The following is a 16,810-nucleotide window of genomic DNA, read 5'->3' as shown; positions in this document are numbered from 1 at the left end:
AACTACCATGTTCACAGGATCCCGACTGACAAAGAGTATTAAGAAAGTTTCACAACGTAAGAGAGAACCCTACCCAGTTCTGCGAGGAATAGAAGTGTTTTCAAAGCGTAGAGGCCAAAATGGGTGGATGTGTTTGCCATTAGGATACAGAGTGAGGTTAGCGACCAGTGGTGGAAATGTCAGAATGGTCAAAGGTGGATCCCAGAAATGACAGGGTATTGCCCGTCCGGTGGAGATTACACAGGAACTACTTTTTGCTGGGTTTGCTACTGAACACAGGAAGCCAGTTCATGACAATGTGTAATGGATGGCAAAACAAGAACGTAGCAGAAATAGTGTGCATTTGCAAAAAAGAAAGATAATGTTGAAAGAAAGATACCGTTAAATCAGGAATGATGTCGCTGAAACTACAAAATATGCTGCAGATGGTGAAGGGAAAGGGGTGGGACCAAAGTGGGGAAGAAACAGGAGGTAAAGGGGAAGGCAAAGTGGGAAGGGACAGCGAAGAAGCCACAGGAACTGGAGGATGATGCTTTGCCTCTGTGCAATCGGGGCATTGGAAAAGTGATTGCCCAAAAACTGTCAATTGTGCCAGGTGTTGCTGACCTACTTAAACTTCACCAAGTTAAGAAAAATTCATATATTGAGTTTTTAGGACAGCTGAACAATTCCTGTTGTGACTTGAATAGCCTATTTCCAGTAGATTAGAAACGTCCCTTAGTACATTGCCTTATTAATGGTAAACGCACCACTTGTCTTACTGGCACTGGTGGCAGCTGCTCTGCCCTAAAACTCTCTGACCTTCCCTCATTACCTCTTTCAGGTATGTCAACGGATGCAGTCAGGATTACCAACGAGCATATTCCCCATCACATATTTGAGCCCGTTTCTGTCTCCCGTGGACTCATCACTGTTATACATTCCTTCATACCCAAGCCTAGCCCATCAGCTAAGCTGTTGGGGCATGCTATCCTATGCAAATTACATAGTAATGTGTTGTTAGACCTGTCAGCTCTTTTGGCGTGGGTGCCCTGCCTTTTTGGATTCTGACCTCCTGTTTTTGATCATCTGCTGAATTTAGTTTTTGCTGGCTTTAGGACTCTGGGCACTTTACCTCTGCTGACCAGTGCTAAAGTGCAAGTGCTCTCTGTCAAAATGGTATTAGTGATTGGTTTATCCATGATTGGCATATCTGATTTGCTAGTAAGTCCCTGGTGTAGTGCACTATCGGTGTCCAGGGCCTGTAAATCTAATGTTACTAGTGGGCCTGCAGCACTGATTCTGCCACCAATGGAGTAGTCTTGTAACCTTGTCTCAGACCTGACACTGTGGTGTCTGTGTGAGCAGTTTTGAACTGCCGGTTTGAGCGGGCAAGTGCATGGCAGAAAAATCGATAATGTGCCTGTCCCGCGTCTGAAGAATCAATGCAGCGGCCATTTCACAGTGGTTCCATCAACACAGGGTGTCTGGATTTTCCATGCTTCACCATGGGACGTCATTTCTCGTCAACCCCACACCGCAGTAAGAACAGAGGCTGTGTGTCCAGAAATCAAAGCATCGCATTTCCTGTGAGGAAAGAATGGACACATCACCTCCCCTGCCAGTAAGGAATTGACGCATCACGTTGCCTTTTAAGGCATCCCAGGTACTTTGTGCTAAAAAGATTCAACCGTTAATCCCTATGATTTAAGACTCATTTGAACTTTTGAAAAGTAATATCTCTACTTGCATATGTTGGATTTTAGTTATTTTTATCTTGTTTTATTCAGATAAATATTGGCTGTTTTTCTAAACTGTTGTGGAGTCCTTCTGGGGAGGAGAGGGAGAGTGTGTGTATATATATATATATATATATATATATATATATATGTATATATATATATATATATATATATATATATTTTATACACTGCCTCTGAGATAAGCCTGACTGCTCATGCCAAGGTAACAAGGGACTGTGACTCAATTACCCTGACTAGAGTGAGGGGCCCTACTTGGACAAGGTGCAAACCACTGCCAACTAGAGACCCCATGTTTAACACTGGTGATCAGCAGTGAGGATAGGACTTGTATTTGTACTTTACATATAGGGATTAGTGTATACTACTTCCGTATTGCAGACCATTAAACTGGTTTGATTTTTCTGTTTTAGCAACTTTTGCGTTTCATTCACAATCATGTCCGGTGAGCCATCAGTTGGAGCTGCAGCTTTGGTGTTTGAGCAGGAGAGTTTGGACACCTCTTCAGTGCCTCAGTTCACAAAGTTCTGCAAGGAGCTCAAATGTCCTATTGAAGGCCTCACTAAAAAGGAGGAGCTGCAAAAGCCGCTGACGACCTGGTTGACAGCAAAGGAGGTTGATGAGCACACAGGGAAGGATAATGCTATTGTGGCGGGAGAGGAATAGAACCTGCACAATGGTTTTGTGGAAAGTCAGAATCTGCCTGGGAAGAAGGCACCTTCGAGGGCAAGCAGCTGTGTTTCCTCAAGAGGTCTGACCCCAGAGGAGCTGGAGGATAGACGAAAGGCTAGGAAGCTTTGAATGGAGCTGGAGAAGCTCAAGCTGAAGCATGAGATGGAGCTTCAGTTGGAACCAGCCAGGTTTAAATGAGAGGCAGAGAAAGAGAAAATCATGATGGAAATAAGAAAATGTCTTTAGCTCAAGAGCTGAGCTTGAAGGAGCTGGATCTAAAGAACAGGTCCAGCACAGATGGTGGCAGCAGTTCTCCAGTGTGGATACCCAAGGATGCAGTGAAGGATTTCTTCAAGACTAGAACAAATATCTTTCTCCAGAACATCAAACATATGAATACAATGTATTCGTGCAAAAAGAAGGAACAGGAGTGAAAAAAAAATGTTCACTCACTACCGGACAGCATTTACTAACACAAAATTGTTGGTGACCTGTAGAAACAAAAACACAAATGTGTGCCAGAGTATTTGTTACTCAAATCACAAACATTGCGTAGAAAAAAAGAAAATAAAAATAAAAATGACATGGACTAAACTGGAAGTAAAATACTGTGACAACACATCACACAATATTGGTGGTTCAATAAAATGACTGCTTACCAGCCGTAATCTGAGGCAGAACTACTTTCACAGAGAACATGTGCCAGAAATCATTCAGGATATCTAAAATAGTGTATAAAGAGAAAAACTGATCCAGATAGATTGTACATAACGCATAAGTTTAACAGAGGTATGCCAGAGTAATGTTTAATATAGGAGTTAATACTCTTGTGGCAAGGACTAAATACATAAATAATCCTGGATAATACACTGTATTATGAAGAGAGAACAAAAGGGTTGATATAGCAGTGCTCTATCTATCTCACATATGGGCTATACAAAGGAAAAAGGATTGCAAAATCTAACGACACAAATTAACGTGCCCCAACACAAGACAAGCTGAATCTACAGCCTGAAAAAGGCAAGAGCGCCTTTACTACCGCAAAAGAAATGGAAATACCGTTGCACCTGAAACAATCAGAACCCTTCTCAAAAGGCAGGTAAAGTAAAGCAATAATTACTAATGTGCCGTAATATTCAACAGCGCGCTAGTCGCACAGAGTGATTAACTCCCTGGATGCGTTTCTCGAACTACAAGAGCTTGGCTCAAATAAGTGAGGACAGGGCGGGGTTCATAAAGGGAGGGCTGTAAAGGTCAGCAGCCTATCAAAAGCAGTAAACCAGGACGTCCTGGTGACCCCCTCCAATGCCGCATCACAAAAAAGAAAGAAAAGAGAAGACGGACCGAACCGACCAGGAGTAAGACGGAGCATTGTGGGTAGCCCTCAATGTAAAAACAAAGACAGGGCTCCCTCTGTATAGACAACAAAAGAAAATAATGATCTAGAAATAATAGGGGGTTCAGAAATAGAAATGAATATAAAATTAAATGCACCAATAATGCCTATAAATCAGAAAGTGACTAACTATCGTAAAAATGGACTCGTTGGTTTAGCAGTCCATGTAGAGAAACAAAGTTCCAGGCTGCTGTTCGATTAAATCAACCACATGTATTCTCCATAAGATAAACCAAAAGAGGAGAACAAATTACTAATGAGAGGGAAAACAAATGTTTCTTGATAAGCGTTAGAAAACTAACTTACTTTAGTTGTAAGAATATAGTTAAGCTCGACTCTAATCCAAAGTTCAAAAAAATATATTTTTATGTAAATCGGAAATTCATCTAATAAAACAAATATAGAATTGTGTTGCGGTAACTCAATGTAAAGAGACATCAATATTGTTGCAGGGTAGATGTCTGGCCGAATCACCACTAGGAAAGATGCAATAAAAGTCAACAAAATATGGTTGCAATATTCATCCAGGGTATGTCATCATTCAATCCCTGGATATGGGTACCCAGCTTGAAAACCCAACGTTGTTCAACTTCCAATAAAGACTTGTTTGAGGACTTCACCGTCTGTAGTACACTCCGCCACATACCATCTGGGGAATGTTGTACCTCTCGATAATGGATGCTCAATTTCGTCGTCATCCGTCCACATCTAATGTTGCTCCGGTGTTCATTAATTCTAATCTTGACCGGTCTAGAAGTCATACCTATATACTGTAAGCCTCATGGACAACTGATCATGTAGATACAATTACGAGAGTTGCAGTTGGTGTGGCTTGATAAATGCCAAAGGCCGATTAGTTCAACAGCAATGGTACTCATGCGTCTGCTAAGGGGGCATACATTGCAATTGGCACACGGGAAATGTCCCTTCACAGGAGCGAGTCCCCATAATGTGTTCTGATCTGAGACACTGGTGGATTTCAAAGGTCTGGTGTTAACAATTGCATCTCTAATGTTGGACGATCTTTTGAAAGCAAATAAAGGTTTGGGAATGGCTACAACTTGAATATTGAGGATAGACCATAGTTTATTAACAACTTTCTTAAGAGTATTAGATACAGGAGTGAAGGTGGTAACACAGGTCAGTCGAGGTGGACTTTCTCTAGATACGGAGGTCAATACAGATTCCCGATTGTTGTTCCGGGCTCGTTTACGAGCTGAATTAATGATCTATGAAGGATAATGTCATTCATGAAGTTTATTGGCTAAATCATTGGCTTCAATTTCAAAGGAAGAAACATTGCTGCAGTTCCGGCGTAGTCGCAGAAATTGGCCATATGGCAAATTGTCTCTCAGGGCTTTTGGATGATAACTCTCATAAATTAGGAGACTGTTACGATCAGTCATTTTGTGGTGTGTACAGGTATGGAGCTTACCTTTATCAATAGTGATCGTACTATCCAAAAAACATCACTCTAGTCGTGGAAACTGTCGAGGTAAACTTCAAAAAGGGGTCAGGAGTATTAACCCAACTAGTAAAGGAATCAACTAATTGAACCTCTCCCTGGGAGATGACAAGGATGTCATCAATATATCGTCGCCATAATCTGATGTTCTAAAAAAAAGGGTTGGTCATATTAAGTGTAAAACACTGTTCAAAATGGTATACATACAGGCAAGCCAAACTTGGAGCAAACGTACTCCCCATTGAGGTCCCTCGAATCTGGTGGTAAAGCTGATCTTCAAATTGAAAAGGAATTTCGGTTAAAGCCAATGAGGCACATTGCATAATAAAATTAACAGGAGTGGCTGTGCTCGGTGGTTTGCTAAGTAAAGCTGTCTCAATTACTTTGAGTGTTGCTTCTTGTGGAATATTCGTATAGTGATTCAACATCGTAAGTAATCAAAGCTTGCACTATATCTGTATCATTGATTGACTGAACTAAGTTAAGAGCGTCTTTGGTATCTTTTAAGAAGGTAGAGGATTCTCTGACAATAGGCCTGCAAAAAATTATCACAAAAAGTAGAAAGAGGTTCCAGTATTGATCCTATGCCTGAAACTATAGGGTGACCTGGTGGGGTGTGATGTCTTTATGAATTTTGGGAAGGCAGTAAAAGTAAGGGATCCATGGGTTGGTAGTATCCAAGAATTCAGCCTCTTTTTGAGATATCCAGGTATTAGATACTGCTTCATGGATCAATGAACAAATCTGCACTTGTAACCTGTTCGTAGGGTCACATGAAATTGGTTGATAATACGTCCTTAATGTGGTCCAGGTTGTAGCAGTAGACAACAGTGACTGCCAATGCTTGGTAGCTCAGGTTCTCTTTGAATGGGTGTGGAGGGGGGGGGGGAGTAGTCTCAGGTTCCTTAAGGGTAGCTATGAGTCCATCCATACCTGTTGACTGTCTGCTAGGGAAGGACCTGAAGCATACCGTCTGGAAGAAGGAGGAGCTCAGCCTGCACTTGGAGATGTTAAGATTGTCAGAGTGGGTGTGCATGATCACACAGACCATGGCCGCCAGAGAGGGTGAGCAGAAGGACCTGAAACAGTGGCCTAGGTGTCTGCCACAAGGAGGAGGGGCAAGCAGCGAAGGAAACCTGCTCGTGAGATTCCCAAAGTCCAGGAGGATGCTGTACCTGAGGGGGATGCTCCGGAACCTACAGTGGAAGAAGTGGCTGAACTTGGGGGACCTACCTGAGCTGACCCATTGGCAGCACGGAGGAGGCCCCACCAGGGAGGAGTTCTGCACAGCACATACAGCATGCCCCACTCCTGAGGACTTTCAGAAACAGGCTAAGGCCCAGGCAGCTGGTGACACCTCTGGAACTCACCTGATTTACTGGGAGAATGATCTCCTGTATAGTGGGCCATAACGTTGCTGAGCCTGGGACAACTCATGTGCTGGTGGTACCCCAGTGTTTAAGAGCCTTCCTACTGGGCCTGGCTCATGATGTGGCATTGGCAGGTCATTCGTGGGCAGGACAACACCTTTGACAGGCTTGTCACCCACTTTTATGGTCCCCAAATGAGGAAGGCCTCAGATGCATTCTGCAGGATTTGTCAAACCTGTCAGGCGAGTGGCAAATCTGGGAAGAGGTGCAAGGTTCCTCTTCAATCGTTGCCTGTCGTGAGCACCCCTTTTGAGCACGTCAACATCAACATTGTAGGGCCTTTGGATCCCAAGACAGCCATGGGCAACAGGTTTATCCTGTTGGACCAGGCCACTCACTATTCGGAGGCTACTCCTCCAAGGAGAGTGACTGCGCCCACTGTGGCCCGGGAACTTATGGTGATCTTTACTTGGGTCGGTTATTCCAAGGAGGTAGTAACTGACCGGGGTACCAATTCTATGTCTTGGACATAAAAGCCACGTGGAGAGGTTCAGCCGTACCCTGAAGGGCATGATTGTGTGTCTCTCAGAACCCATGAGACATAAGTGAGATGTCGTGTTACCATGTCTGTTTGCCTACAGGGAGGTAACTCAGAAGGGGGTTGGTTTCATCCCTTTTGAACTTCTGTATGGTCACCCTATGAAAGGGCCTCTCAATTCGGTGAAGGAGGGCTGTGTGCAAGCTCCTAGGAAGCCACCCCAGGATGTATTCAGCTATAGGCTGGCCTTCAGGAACCATACAGCTGTTTCCGGAAACTTGCCCAAGGGAATCTGGAAGCTAGCCAGGAGGATGTGAAACGTTGGTACGAACAGAATACAAATCTGTTTAAATGTCAGCCTGGCAAGAAAGTGTGGGTGATGGATCGGTGGTCTGGCCCATATGAGGTGAACGAACGCAAGAGTAATGTCACCTACCTGGTGGATATGCAGATTCCTAAGAACCCTCTGCTGGTCATGCGCATGAACTGCCTCAAGCCGCACTTCGAGACGTCTGAGTTGACCATGCTCTTGGTCACGGGTGATTGGGTGGAAGAGGAGACTGAACCTTTCCCTGACTTCCTGTCTTCCAAAGAGCAGGATGGATCAGTGGAGGGATTGAACCTCTCCGCTACTCCCACCCTAGAGCAGCAGAGGAACTGTTGCCAGTTACTGGGACAGTTTGCGTCTTTGTTCTCGCTCACCCCTGGTGTCAACCAATAGTGTTCTCATGACACGGACACTGGGGACAGCTTATCTGTTAAGCAGGGTAACTGGTATAGTGAGGAACAGCTTCAGATAGCAAGTCACTAGGATGCTGGAGTTAGGGGTGATTGAGCACTCCAACAGTCCTTGGTTCAGCCCAGTGGTTCTGGTCCCCCAAGGCTGCCTTACACAGTGTCACACCCGAACTGAGGTTCTGTGTTGACTATTAGGGTATTAATACTGACATGCACCCTATTCCCCGAGCTTATTGACTGGTTAGGAACTGCTAAGTTCCTCTACACATTTGATCTAACGTCTGGGTACTGGCAGATTGCCTTAACCAAGGGACCCAAGGAGAATTTAGCGTTCTCAACTCCAGAGGGGCATTACCAGTTCTGTGTTATGTCCTTTGGGTTGGAGAACACACCTGCCACCTTCCAGAAGCTGTTCCACTAGGTCCTCGCTGGGTTGGAGAACTTCAGCACCGCCTACCTGGGCAACGCTGCTATCTTTAGCTCTAGCTGGGAGGACCACTTGTACCACCTACAGGAAGTGTTGAGGGCTCTGCAGGGTGCAGCCCTCACAATCAACGTCAGTATGTGCCAGAAAAGGCAGGGGTCTGTGGTGTGCTTGGGACACCAGGAAGGGGGTGGCCAGGTGGCACCCCTACAAGCCAAGGATGACACTATTCTGGCTTGGGCACCCACCCCAAGACCAAGACAGAGGTGAGAGCCCTTTAGGGTCTCACCGGGTACTATAGGAGATTTCTCAAGGCGTAAGGTACCATTGTTGCCCCCTTGACAGAGCTCATTTCCAGGAAGCAGCCCCATCAGGTGATCTGGACAGAGGTGTGTCAGATCACTTTTGACACCCTGAAGGAGGCCATGTGCACAGCACCCGTACTCAAGGCTCAGGGTTCTCCAAGGAATTTGTGGTGCAGACAGATGCGTTACAGCATCGTGTGGGAGCCGTGATTTTACAGCTAAAGAAAGAGAGCCTAGATCAACCTGTAGCCTTTTTCCTGGTAAAAGAGGTGGAGCGCAACAGATAGGGGAGTTTTTGCTGTGGTCTGGGTGCTGAAAAAGCTAAGACCCTACTTGTTTGGCACTCACTTCTGGGTTTGGACAGACCACAGATGACTAAAGTAGATGAGGGGTGAGAATTCTAAATTACTGAGGTGGTCCATCTCCCTACAGGGAATGGACTTTACGGTGGAACACCACCCTGGAACAGAACACGCCCATCCGATGGTCTGTCCAGGTTCCTTTGCCTTAATGAGAAGGTTTGGTAGTTCTCCCCACTTTGCAGCAGAGGTAGCGAAGACACGTGTTAGACCTGTCAGCTCTTGGCGTAGTTTCCCCTTTCTTCTTTCTTTTTGGCTTTTGACCTCCTGTTTTTGATCCTGTGCTGAATTTCATTTTTTCTGACTTTGGGCACTTTACCACTGCTGATCAGTGTAGGAGGCTGGACTGGCTTGTAGTGAGTACCAAGGGGTACTTGCACCTTGCACCAGGCCCAGTTATCCCTTATTAGTGTACAGGGTGTCTAGCAGCTTAGGCTGATAGATAATGGTAGCTTAGCAGAGCAGCTTAGGCTGAACTAGGAGACGTGTGAAGCTACTACAGTACCACCTAGTGTCATATGCACAATATCATAAGAAAACACAATACACAGTTATACTAAAAATAAAGGTACTTTATTTTTATGACAATATGCCAAAGTATCTTAGAGTGTACCCTCAGTGAGAGGATAGGAAATATACACAAGATATATATACACAATAGCAAAAATATGCAGTATAGTCTTAGAAAACAGTGCAAACAATGTATAGTTACAATAGGATGCAATGGGGAAACATAGGGATAGGGGCAACACAAACCATATACTCCAAAAGTGGAATGCGAACCACTAATGGACCCCAAACCTATGTGACCTTGTAGAGGGTCGCTGGGACTATTAGAAAATAGTGAGAGTTAGAAAAATAACCCTCCCCAAGACCCTGAAAAGTGAGTGCAAAGTGCACTAAAGTTCCCCTAAGGACAAAATAGTTGTGTTAGAGGGAAAATGCAAGGAAAACACAAATCAGCAATGCAACAACGATGGATTCCTGACTGAGGGTACCTGTGGAACAAGTGGACCAAGTCCAAAAGTCACAAGCAGCTCGGAGATGGGCAGATGCCCAAGAAATGCCAGCGGTTGGTGCAAAGAAGCTCTTACTAGGCTGAAGAACTGTGAATACTGCAGGAACGACAAGGGCTAGAGACTTCCCCTTTGGAGGATGGATCCCCCACGCCTTGGAGAGTCGTGCAGAAGTGTTTTCCCGCCGGATGGACGCCAACAAGCCTTGCTACACGCAAATCGTGCGTTTGGCGTTTTTGGACGCTGCTGGGGCCCAGGAGGGACCAGGAGGTCGCAAATTGGACCTGCAGAGAGAGGGGGCGTCGAGCAAGACAAAGAGCCCTCACTGAAGCAGGTAGCACCCGGAGAAGTGCCAGAAACAGGCACTACGAGGATGCGTGAAACGGTGCTCGCCGAAGTTGCACAAAGGAGTCCCACGTCGCCGGAGACCAACTTAGAAAGTCGTGCAATGTAGGTTAGAGTGCCGTGGACCCAGGCTTGGCTGTGCACGAAGGATTTCCGCCGGAAGTGCACAGGGGCCGGAGTAGCTTGCAAAGTCGCGGTTCCCAGCAATGCAGCCCAGCGAGGTGAGGCAAGGACTTACCTCCACCAAACTTGGGCTGAAGAGTCACTGGACTGTGGGGGTCACTTGGACGGTGTCGCTGGATTCGAGGGACCTCGCTCGTCGTGCTGAGAGGAGACCCAAGGGACCGGTAATGCAGCTTTTTGGTGCCTGCGGTTGCAGGGGGAAGATTCCGTCGACCCACGGGAGATTTCTTCGGAGCTTCTGGTGCAGAGAGGAGGCAGACTACCCCCACAGCATGCACAAGCAGGAAAACAGTCGAGAAGGCGGCAGGATCAGCGTTACAGAGTTGCAGTAGTCGTCTTTGCTACTATGTTGCAGGTTTGCAGGCTTCCAGCGCGGTCAGCGGTCGATTCCTTATCAGAAGGTGAAGAGAGAGATGCAGAGGAACTCGGCTGAGCTCATGCATTCGTTATCTAAAGTTTCCCCAGAGACAGAGACCCTAAATAGCCAGAAAAGAGGGTTTGGCTACCTAGGAGAGAGGAAAGGCTACTAACACCTGAAGGAGCCTATCACAAGGAGTCTCTGACGTCACCTGGTGGCACTGGCCACTCAGAGCAGTCCAGTGTGCCAGCAGCACCTCTGTTTCCAAGATGGCAGAGGTCTGGAGCACACTGGAGGAGCTCTGGACACCTCCCAGGGGAGGTGCAGGTCAGGGGAGTGGTCACTCCCCTTTCCTTTGTCCAGTTTCGCGCCAGAGCAGGGGCTAAGGGGTCCCTGAACCGGTGTCGACTGGCTTATGCAGAATTGGGCACATCTGTGCCCAACAAAGCATTTCCAGAGGCTGGGGGAGGCTACTCCTCCCCTGCCTTCACACCATTTTCCAAAGGGAGAGGGTGTCACACCCTCTCTCAGAGGAAGTTCTTTGTTCTGCCATCCTGGGCCAGGCCTGGCTGGACCCCAGGAGGGCAGCTGCCTGTCTGAGGGGTTGGCAGCAGCAGCAGCTGCAGAGAAACCCCAGGAAGGGCAGTCTGGCAGTACCAGGGTCTGTGCTACAGACCACTGGGATCATGGAATTGTACCAACAATGCCAGGATGGCATAGAGGGGGCAATTCCATGATCATAGACATGTTACATGGCCATATTCGGAGTTACCATGGTGAAGCTACATATAGGTAGTGACCTATATGTAGTGCACGCGTGTAATGGTGTCCCCGCACTCACAAAGTTCAGTGAATTGGCTCTGAACAATGTGGGGGCACCTTGGCTAGTGCCAGGGTGCCCTCACACTAAGTAACTTTGCATAGACATATAGGTGACTTATAAGTTACTTAAGTGCAGTGTAAAATGGCTGTGAAATAACGTGGACGTTATTTCACTCAGGCTGCAGTGGCAGGCCTGTGTAAGAATTGTCAGAGCTCCCTATGGGTGGCAAAAGAAATGCTGCAGCCCATAGGGATCTCCTGGAACCCCAATACCCTGGGTACCTCAGTACCATATACTAGGGAATTATAAGGGTGTTCCAGTAAGCCAATGTAAATTGGTAAAAATAGTCACTAGCCTGTCAGTGACAATTTAGAAAGAAATGAGAGAGCATAACCACTGAGGTTCTGATTAGCAGAGCCTCAGTGAGACAGTTAGTCACTACACAGGTAACACATTCAGGCACACTTATGAGCACTGGGGCCCTGGGTTACCAGGGTCCCAGTGACACATACAACTAAAACAACATATATACAGTGAAAAATGGGGGTAACATGCCAGGCAAGATGGTACTTTCCTACACAACCCCCCCCCAAACGAAGGACAATAAGACTAGCCATTACCTGATGAGTCTTCATTGTCTAAGTGGAAATATCTGGAGAGTCCATCTGCATTGGAGTGGCTACTCCCAGGTCTATGTTCCACTGAATAGTCCATTCCCTGTAGGGATATGGACCACCTCAACAATTTAGGATTTTCACCTTTCATTTGTTTTAGCCAAAGTAGAGGTTTGTGGTCTGTCTGAACAATGAAGTGAGTGCCAAACAGGTATGGCCTCAACTTCTTCAGAGCCCAGACCACAGCAAAGGCCTCCCTCTCAATGGCAGACCAACGCTTTTCTCTAGGGGTCAACCTTCTACTAATAAAAGCAACAGGTTGATCCTGGCCCTCAGAATTAAGTTGTGATAGGACTGCCCCTACTCCTAATTCAGATGCATCAGTTTGGACATAGAATTTTTTAGAGTAACAAGGGCTTTTCAGGACAGGTGCAGAGCACATGGCCTGCTTCAGCTCCTCAAAAGCTTTCTGACAGTTTGCTGTCCATAATACCTTTTTAGGCATTTTCTTGGATGTGAGGTCATTAAGAGGGGCTGCAATGGAGCCATAGTTCTTAATGAACCTCCTGTAATACCCAGTGAGGCCTAGGAAGGCTCTCACCTGAGTCTGAGTGGTAGGGGGAACCCAATCAATAATAGTTTGGATTTTCCCCTGAAGTGGTGCAATCTGTTCCCCACCAACAAGGTGTCCCAGATAAACCACCTTACCCTGCCCTATCTGGCACTTTGAAGCCTTGATAGTGAGGCCTGCCTTTTGCAGGGCCTCCAAAACTTTCCAAAGGTGGACCAGGTGATCATCCCAGCTGGAGCTAAAGACAGCTATATCGTCCAAATATGCTGCACTGAAAGCTTCCAGCCCTTGCAGGACTGTGTTCACCAACCTCTGAAAAGTGGCAGGTGCATTTTTCAAACCAAAAGGCATTACAGTAAACTGGTAATGTCCTCCAATGGTAGAAAATGCAGTCTTAGGTTTAGCATCTTCTGACAATTTGATCTGCCAATACCCTGCAGTCAAATCAAAAGTGCTTAGATACTTGGCAGATGCCAGTGTATCTATAAGCTCATCTGCCCTGGGTATAGGGTGAGCATCAGTTTTGGTTACCAAGTTGAGACCTCTATAGTCTACACAAAACCTAATTTCCTTCTTTCCATCTTTAGAATTTGGTTTTGGTACCAGTACCACAGGAGAAGCCCATGGACTGTCAGAGTGCTCAACCACTCCTAGTTCCAACATTTTCTGAACTTCTTGCTTTATGCAGTCCCTGACATGGTCAGGCTGCCTATAGATCTTACTTTTGACAGGTAAACTGTCTCCAGTATCTATAGTGTGCTCACACCAAGAAGTGGTGCCTGGCACAATGGAGAAGAGTTCTGAAAATTGTCCTAGGAGATTTATGCAATTATCTTTCTGCTCAGCAGTAAGACAATCAGCCAAAACTACACCTTCCACAAGAGCATCTTGTTCTGTGGAAGAGAAGAGATCAGGTAGAGGATCACTGTCTTCTTCCTGTCCCTCATCTGTTGCCATGAGCAGGGTGAGATCAGCCCTGTCATAGTAGGGTTTCAGGCGGTTGACATGGAGCACCCTAAGGGGACTCCTGGCAGTGCCTAAGTCAACCAAGTAGGTGACTTCACCCTTCTTTTCAACAATTGTGTGGGGTCCACTCCATTTATCTTGGAGTGCTCTTGGGGCCACAGGCTCCAAGACCCACACTTTCTGCCCTGGTTGGTACTGAACCAAAACAGCCTTCTGATCATGCCATTGCTTCTGGAGCTCTTGGCTGGCCTGAAGGTTTTTACTGGCCTTTTTCATGTACTCAGCCATCCTTGATCTGAGGCCAAGTACATAATCCACAATATCCTGTTTAGGAGCTTTTAAAGGTTGTTCCCAACCCTCCTTTACAAGTGTGAGTGGACCCCTAACAGGGTGTCCAAAAAGAAGTTCAAAGGGGCTGAAGCCCACTCCTTTCTGGGGTACCTCCCTGTAGGCAAAAAGGAGGCATGGTAGAAGGATATCCCATCTCCTGCGGAGTTTTTCAGGGAGTCCCATAATCATGCCTTTGAGAGTTTTATTAAATCTCTCCACCAGTCCATTTGTTTGTGGATGATAGGGTGTTGTGAACTTGTAAGTTACACCACACTCCTTCCACATGGCCTTTAAGTATGCAGACATGAAATTGCTTCCTCTGTCTGATACTACTTCCTTTGGGAAGCCCACCCTGGAAAATATTCCCAGGAGGGCCTTTGCCACTGCAGGAGCTGTAGTGGTCCTTAAAAGAATTGCTTCAGGATATCTTGTGGCATGGTCCACTACCACAGAGATAAACCTATTGCCTGAAGCAGTAGGAGGGTCAAGGGGGCCAACTATGTCAACCCCTACCCTTTCAAAGGGAACCCCAACCACAGGCAGTGGGATAAGGGGTGCCTTTGGAGTGCCACCTGTCTTGCCACTGGCTTGACAGGTTTCACAGGACTTACAAAATTCTTTTGTGTCCTCAGACATCCTAGGCCAATGAAACAATGGTACCAATCTGTCCCAAGTTTTAATTTGACCCAGGTGCCCAGCTAAGGGAATGTCATGTGCCAGTGTTAGGAGGAACTTTCTGTACTCCTGAGGAATCACTAATCTCCTGGCAGCTCCAGGTTTAGGATCCCTATGCTCAGTGTACAAGAGGTTGTCCTCCCAGTAAACTCTGTGAGAGTCACTGACATCCCCATTAGCCTGTTTGACAGCTTGCTGTCTGAGACCCTCTAATGTGGGACAGGTTTGCTGTGCCACACTCAGCTCCTCCCTGGCAGGCCCCCCTTCACCCAAAAGCTCAGCAGTGTCTGCTTCCAGCTCCTCTGGTGTAGGTTCTGCACAGGGAGGGAATTCTTCTTCCTCAGAAGTAGAATCCACTGTAGAGGGAGGGATAGTAGGAAGTGGTTTGCTTCTACTAGCCCTAGCTTTAGGGAGCACTTGGTCCATTGTTCCAGGATCCAAGCTTCCCTGTCCTTTTTGCTTTTTGGCCTGAGCCCTTGTCAAAGCAAAAATATGCCCTGGGATGCCCAGCATTGCTGCATGGGCCTCCAACTCCACATCTGACCAAGCTGATGTCTCCAAATCATTCCCTAATAGACAGTCTACAGGTAAATCTGAAGCTACCACAACTTTCTTTGGACCAGATACCCCCCCCCCCAGTTGAGATTTACAACAGCCATGGGGTGGCTTTGTGTTATGTTGTGAGCATCAGTTACTTGGTACTGGTGTCCAAGTATGTGTTGTTCAGGGTGCACCAGTTTCTCAATCACCATTGTGACACTGGCACCTGAGTCCCTGTAGGCCTGGACCTCAACACCATTTATTAGGGTTGGTTGCTTGTACTTCTCCAAGTTATGGGGGCAAGCAACCAAAGTGGCTAAATCAATAGCCCCTTCAGAGACTAAAGTAGCCTCTGTGGTCTCCCTAATCAGACCAACCCCAACTAAATTACCAAAAGTGAGCCCAGCTACTCCCTTGGATTGGCTATTAGTAGGTTTGCTCCCACCACCACTGCTATTAGTAGGGACACTAGGTGTAGCAGTAGGGGTTGTAGTGGTAGGAGCTGTGGTGCCTTTCTTTGGACAACTGGGATCTGTTGTCCAATGGCCTTTTATTTTACATAAATAGCACCATGGTTTCTTTTCCTTGTTCTGATTAAAGGAGGATTTGGACCCACCACCCCCACCAGAGTGTTTTTGTGGGCCTGATGAAGACTCATTTTTTGATTTGTCCCCACCCTTGTCAGAAGACTTACCATCCTTCTTTTTGTTGCCATCTTTGTCACCCCCTGTATGAACTTTTCTGTTCACTCTTGTTCTGACCCATTTGTCTGCCTTCTTTCCCAATTCTTGGGGAGAGGTCAGATCAGAGTCCACCAAGTACTGGTGCAACAAATCAGACACACAATTATTAAGAATATGCTCTCTCAGGATCAAGTTATACAGGCTGTCATAATCAGTAACTTTACTGCCATGTAACCACCCCTCCAAGGCCTTCACTGCCTGGTCAATGAAATCAACCCAGTCTTGTGAAGACTCCTTTTTGGTATCTCTGAACTTTATCCTGTACTGTTCAGTGGTTAAGCCATAACCATCCAGGAGTGCATTCTTAAGAACTTGGAAATTATTGGCATCATTTTCTTTCACTGTAAGGAGCCTATCCCTACCTTTTCCACTAAATGATAGCCATAGGATAGCAGCCCACTGCTTTTGAGGGACATCCTGTACAGCACAGGCCCTCTCAAGTGCAGCAAACCACTTGTTAATGTCATCCCCCTCCTTATAAGGGGGAACTATCTTGTGCAGATTCCTGAAATCATGCTCTTTTGCAGGATTACTATGGGGAATACTGCTGCTGCCACCATGGGTTTCTAAACCCAACTTCTGTCTTTCCCTCTCTACTTCTAAAGACTGTCTATCCAAATCCAGCTGTTGCTTCTTGAGC

The sequence above is a fragment of the Pleurodeles waltl genome, chromosome 9 (assembly GCF_031143425.1).
Source record: "Pleurodeles waltl isolate 20211129_DDA chromosome 9, aPleWal1.hap1.20221129, whole genome shotgun sequence".
Taxonomy (NCBI): domain Eukaryota; kingdom Metazoa; phylum Chordata; class Amphibia; order Caudata; family Salamandridae; genus Pleurodeles; species Pleurodeles waltl.
The sequence above is the reverse complement of the archived record's forward strand: the minus strand, read 5'-3'. Positions refer to the sequence as shown.